Below are 7,047 nucleotides of genomic sequence, written 5' to 3' on the forward strand. Positions count from 1 at the left end.
CATATTGCATTTATGTATAGCGGTGTTTTCTATCCGTGCAAGGTAAGATGTTACACCGCTTTTTCATTAAATCACGAGTAATACATAACTTTGTCTACAACACGATATATTCGTTTAATATACGTAATAAATTACTGTATACCTGTTAGTGAATTGGTACCAGGATAATCCCTTAACATACTGGAAATACAGTGCTCTGATTAGTTTTTTCTAACTTTTAAAAACATTAAACTTTATGATATTTTACTTGCAAAACTCTTTTTTTTTTTTTTTTTTAGCCCAAAGGGGCAATTCGCCCAGAAGAGCTATTAATTTCGTTTTGGCATTTTCAGTTAATTCACTATAAATGGTGAATCCCTTTTTAAATTGTTGCCACCAAATATTAGAGCTCTGTATTATATTTTTAAAAATTAAATAATGAAGAATCTGCATAAATGTATGGATGTTTCTCGCATTATGATAAAACAACTGTACCTAGAGCCATCCAATTTTGAATAACGTACGTCTCCACACGAATATGGTTATCTGGAAGCCCAAATTTGGAATTTGTTTCGTTATCTATTTCATATTCTGTAAAGCATTTATGAGTTTTTGAACGATTTCAAAGGGAGCAATGGCAACACTGTACTCAAAAAAAAAAAAAAAAAAAAAAAAAAGAAAGAAAAGAAAAGAAAAAGAAAAAAAGAAAGAAAAGAAAAAGAAAAAAAAAAAGGAAAACATTTTCATTTCCAGCGTGCGAGACTGTGCATCGGAAATTCTAAAGATATGCTCTTTTTAAATATTTTGTGATACTGCTATTGAATTGAATTTTATGGTTTAAGTGAGAAGAACATGATATTTAATAAATAAAGGTAACACGCAAAACGTTAAAAAAATGCCCCTTTGGGAGTAATGTAAAATCTGAAAGCATTCAGTTTTTTTTATTTATTTTATTTTATTTTATTTTATTTTTATTTTATTTTTTTTTAAATTTTATTTTTAAAGGCAGTCGGAATTGTTCGAGCTTTTCTCAAAGACCAGACTAGACAACTTTCAGTTGCCGGTAAACTGTATGAACTGTTAAATTTCTCACGTTCCTTACAAGAAATACGTATTATTGTGATTTTTTGTAATAAAATAACATAGTAATTCAGGCTCATGGATTGGTCAGATGAGGTATCAGCACATCAATGTTTTCCACCTTTTGTCTGCTGTACTAGTTTTAAAGTATAGTTTGAAACTGTGTGTTTCCTTTCTCCGAATCGGAGTGTAAGTTTGGTTCACGAATCCGAATCTGGTCCACGAATGTGGGCGTGGGTTAGAATCCCACTTCTGACAGCCTCTTTTTTTTGGGGGGGGGGCTCAGAAGGGCTATTAATTTCGTTTTGGCATTTTGCGTTTAGTTTAGTATAAATCGGTACTCTTTCGGTACTTTAAATTTTCGAAAGTAACAAGAAATTACCGTATATTCCCTCGTATAACCCACACCTATAATTTTAAACTACATATTTGTATTTTTAGGTATATTCGCCATATAACGCGCATCCTTTTCTTTAAGAAGAAATCTGAAAGATACATTTGGGATGCTCTTATATTTTGAAGTCATTTCATTCGAAGATTTTTTCCAGAATTTCGAACAATGCTATACTGAATTCACAAGCCATAAGTGAAATAATATGTGTGTGTGGGGGGGATGCTTGAGGGAGTAAATACTTCTGCAGAGAGGGTGCTTTGTATTCAGTGCAGATGTGCACAAGAATATTATTCTACGGTTTCGAAAAAAGGGAGACATAACGTGGGGTGAGAATCCTCTTCCTAGGCGAATTAATTCTCGGAATTAGGGGTCAGATATTTTCAGTGGATAAATGAAAGCTCAGTAAATATGATTTATGTAAAGGAAATTATCCGATAATGAGAATTTCTAAGTTCATAAGGTATGCCATTACTTTTAAATAAACAGCATTTAGATTATATATAGAAATCTGATTTCTGTATGCTCTTCTTTTCCTAATTTTTAAAAGCATAATTTTTATATCCAGTTGTATAAAGCGCACTCTTAAATTTCGATCTTATTTTTTGTATTAAAAGTGAGAGTTATACGCCGGAATATACGGTATATAACGCTCCCTTTACTACGCTATATATAAAAACGGGAATCTCTCGGAAATATTTCTGTCCATGTAAAATACAAAATTTTATCTGTCAACTGCAAGGGGAGTTTTATATACAACTTCAGAATGGCTGTCAAACTGAAACAGAGACAGTTTTACTAGTATTTTGTTCGCTTTTAATCTGTTTCCTAATTTATTAGTAATTCATTTATTTTAATATCTATTCAGTGAATGTCTGTGATCCTCAAATTTCATCATTTTATTAGCGTCTGATATGCATCATTTTTCGCACTCTTCTTCGTATTCAGCAACGTTATTTTCTTCATGGTTAGTCTCCTTTGATAAACAATTAATCAGTAATTACAGAAATAACTAACTCTGTATAGAAATAACTAACCGAGTTGGCCTGTAATTAAACCCCACCGGTGAATACTAACAGGTACGTAAAACTACGGCCTAATGCAGTAAGATAGGCTTAAAGCAACGACGGGGCACGAAGGCGCAGCAGAACTTCTGAGCGTTTCTATGGAAATGACTGAACTTCCCATTAAATACTGGTTCTACTTCATTTACATAAAACGCGAAACTGAAATCTCATGCGGGCAGGGAGTTGTCGGTGTTGTTGTCTAGTCTCTGTTACATGGAACAATGGTTGTCACAGACTACTCCAAATAGAGGTTGGACTTCTATTTTCCACCCCTAATTTTGAGGTAGAGCACCCCGGGGTGATACGGGGGTTTCCCACTCCTCTCCCCTTCCACCAATTCCATGGAGGTAAGAAACTACCCATGGAGATAACTTACTTCCTACCTCCATGACCAATCCACAAGAGACGCCTTTCAGCGCGCCGCATATTTAGAGTGCGCCATGCCGCACAGACACTATACATTTACAAACATCCATGTCTTTTCCACGATTCGAACCCGGGCCCTTGGGTACCGCAATAGGCTTTTCTAACCACTATACCGTCTGGGCAACAGGAAGCTGTAAGTGGAAAACGAAAATTTAAATGAAAGGGTTTCGAAATTAAAAATAACTATTAGAAAATTAAAATAATCCCTACAAAGGACGTTTTTTTTTCTATCTTCCTTTATCTGTCGAACGCTGGCAGTATCTACAATATCGTACGACATGTTTACGCTCTTGTAAAATGTTCTATAAGTCAGCTGTTAGCAAAGCATATGCGTGAGCAAGGAATGTTTTTTCCTTGATGCACATGGAATGTTTTTGTCGATTTGCAGCAGAAACGGAAAAACTAATTAAATAATTATCCCAATGCTTGATTCTTTGATTTTACCTAGTACGTCTTTGCAAAAACTACACAATATTTACAGTAAATTCAAACTTCAGTTTTGGAATAGATGAGCTATGGGTATTCTGATATTAAATTAGTATATCGAAATATGTTCTTCACTTTTTCATTACCGAATGAAGGGCTTGGACACACATATGTAGCTGTTGACATCCAAAATTTTACCAAGAATAACAATTTTTTCTTCGTCAGATAAATAATTTACAAGGAATTGCGATTGCTAGTTCTTAACTCATTATCGAATCAAAAAGTTAAGAAAAAGTTTCAAGCAAACTTAAAGTTATAAAATTATAATCTTAACAATTTGAGCAAAAGTAAATAGATCGACCCAGATTTCCTGACTACTGTTAGTTTACAAAAGCTAGAAGCCTACCCTTCGTGGACAAAAAACTCCAACGGGATGACACGCTGAGATGGGCACTTTCAGAAAATCTGTTTTAGGCAAAAAAAAAAATTTAGATTTAAAAAGAATTTTTAAAAGAAATAATCGAAAAATATTTACGATCTCAGATCTTTACATGAATGAAGCTAATACTGCTAATAAGGAAAGCTAATACTGCTAATAAGAAAGTTAATAAGGAAAGAGAGAGATAGATGTTCAAACTCTGCGATGATTTTAGCAATGAAGTAAAAGATTGTTTCGTAAAGTAAAAAACAATATTCTTCCAAAATTCTGCATAAAGGCGAGTTATAATAAAATCTTTCAGAATAAATTTTCGTTCTAAAACTGCGTTTTTTCTTCTAAAACGACGACTTCTTTGGCCTTAATTTCGCTTTTTGCAGCTTTTAATTCTTTCATTTACGCAAATCCAATAAACTCCATTCTCCTTATTTTTATTCTGAATTCGATTCTGATAACCTTTATGAAGGGCTAAAGGTTTTTCTTTCCTCTTAGTTCCAATAATGTCTAAAACATCCTTATTGATGAACATAAGATGTGAAAATAACAGCTGATATTGTAGCAGAATTACAAATGGAATGAAACTAAAGATTTGTCTTCAGTCTAACGAAGACTAACTTATTCACAAAGAAACTGCTCCGCTCTTCTTAATGACTCATCGTGGCATCTCCTGAGGAGCTGTGGGAGAGGGAACTGATTCGACCGAACTACCAGTATTCAGCGCTCGGCCGCTGGTAGGTTTTCTCTTGGGAGGAAGGGGAGGAAACATGTTCTATAGCAGTTTTGCTCCATGCACCCTTTTCACCAGTACTAGACGGTCAGTCCTTCCCCCATCCATTCTCAGACTCGAAAAATACATATGGATTTATTTAAATTTTGTTTATTAATGTGTTTCATAAATTAAACATGAAGTGTAGAAAATGTTGATAAATACCAAAACTTGAACAAAAGTAGTTTTTAATATTCATAAAGTAAAGCTAAATATTTGAAAGGTAAATAAAAGGCTCACCATTTTCCTCATTGAAACTATATTCTACCCTGGTTGAGAACTCATTTTCTATAGCAGAGTTTCTTAAACTGTTGATCGCGACCCTCATGGTGGTCACGGGACCTGCAGCAGGGGGTCGCAAAAAATTTTAACAGTATTGGATAATTTTTAACTTATTTTTATAATTTTATAATTACCAAATGTTTTTGCGCAACGTATCTGAAAATAGATAAAGATAAGACAATACAGGCAAAGAAAAAAACGAAAACGTTTTCGACGCATTCCTTTTATAATATAAACGTTCATTTTCCTTGCTTTGCACGTGACGCTGTCATTTCGTCTGTTACTTATTTAAAATTTTCACATTGTTCTATCTCTTAAAATTAGAAATTAAAGTTAATGACATAAAACTGCAATAGTAAATTGCAGTACAAGTGAAAAAATGGACAGTTTCACGCATGCGTGTGTCGGAATTGCGCAATGTTTATGGGGGTCCTACAAAATTTTCGTAAATATTATGGAGTCCTGGGGTTGCGAAAAAAAATCTCACTGATAAAAAGGGGTGGCGACTGAAAAAAGTTTAAGAAGCCCTGTTCTATAGAGATACCCGCTTTCTCCTCTGCAAACACTAAACTAGAGGCTAGAGACAGCAAAGTCTTTTCTCAAGAATTGGTTTAGATGGAAACGTTTTTTCTCTTCGTGATCAGAAAAAAAAAAAAAAAAAAAAAAAAATTAAGCATGAGGTGAAACGATAAAAAATCTTGAGGGAACATATGTCCCTTTGTACCATCTGTGGGTACCATCAGAGCAGGTAAGCTACTACTCTGAATGTTTGAACACAAAAGTTCCCATGCAGTTAAAGCGCATCTCAGAGAACACGTAAATAAATTTTCATTTAGTCTTCTTCAAATTTAGTAAAATGCGCTATTTTACACAGTAGTACACTTTAATGCTCTTAATTTAATTGTAATATTTTGAATTTATCTTAGAAATAGACATCGAGGTCAGTGACTTCATTCTAGAATGTCTTCGCGAATTCTGCGAGTAAATATGTAAACTTTCCGCGTTTAACTTAATGAAATGAATATATTACTAATTTGAATTTTTGCTCTGTGAGAACCAAATGAAAGCGTTAGACTTTATATTTAACGTAATTTCCCCGCAATAACATTGGGACTTTTTTCATATAAAGTTCTGTATGTTATTACAAGAAATGTTCGTAACTGGGAAGGAAGCCCCAAACCAAGATTTAAGAAAGTTAAGCTGTGCACACGTTCTTCGAGCAATCTGTACTTTATGCCAAGATTCTTAAAACGTGGTCCCCCAACTTCTGAAAGTCCCAGATTGAGAAAATTTTTTTCAAATAAAATTTATATATATATTTTAACTACTTTTACTATGAAAAATTTAATAAAAGTATTCTGAACGTTATGATTAAGAGTCCGGCAAATTGGATTTCTTACAAAAGAGGTCCTGAGATGTTGATGTTAGAAGAGGAATGGAAGACCTTCAGAACAGTTCTGCGGTATCTTGTTCATCACAATTACGACAAACTCGAAGTAAGCGAAATTTCGCTTCCTTCGAGGGAGTAAATCCGGTCGCTCCTGTAAGCGCTCGCTGGATAGTGTTCTCGATGAAAAGATGGTTAAATTTTCCATAATGCTTATCCAGCAAGTGTCTAGCCGTTAAGAAGGAGGGGAAGAAAATTGTTCTCGAACTTTGGATTCAAGTGGATTAGTTTTTGTTCCTTTGAAAAATCTATAACAAAAAGTAATACGTTGCATTCGCAGAATAAATAAAAAACAACCGCTACGCAGCCGGTAGGATTCGAACCTACGCGGGGAAACCCCAATGGATTTCAAGTCCATCGCCTTAACCACTCGGCCACGACTGCACAACTGCGATTTCACAACAATGCTTCTCAAGCTGGGTTTCCTTGGAAAGGGAGATTAAATTTTATACTACTCATTTATATCATTTTACTCATTGCTAATTCATTATTATTACTATACTCATGATTCATTATTATACTCATTGCTTATTCATTATTGTTATTATACTTATTATTCATTATTATACTCATTGCTTATTCATTATTATTATTATTATTATTATCATTATTCATTATTATACTCATTGCTTATTCATTATTATTATTATTCTTATTATTCATTATTATACTCATTGCTTATTCATTATTATTATTATTCTTATTATTCATTACTATACTCATTGCTTATTCATTATTGTTATTATA

At 33.5% G+C, this 7,047-nt stretch overlaps 1 non-coding gene across 1 annotated transcript; it reads right to left on the reverse strand.

The window, feature by feature from the left end:
- Positions 1–6,602: 6,602 nt before the first annotated feature.
- TRNAS-UGA (transfer RNA serine (anticodon UGA)) lies at positions 6,603–6,684 on the reverse strand. The gene has a single exon. It is a non-coding gene; the product is annotated as a tRNA-Ser (tRNA).
- Positions 6,685–7,047: the final 363 nt, after the last annotated feature.

This window comes from Stegodyphus dumicola, chromosome 7 (genome assembly GCF_044657685.1).
Source record: "Stegodyphus dumicola isolate Sdum_Otavi_A_Nest chromosome 7, ASM4465768v1".
Taxonomy (NCBI): Eukaryota; Metazoa; Arthropoda; class Arachnida; order Araneae; family Eresidae; genus Stegodyphus; species Stegodyphus dumicola.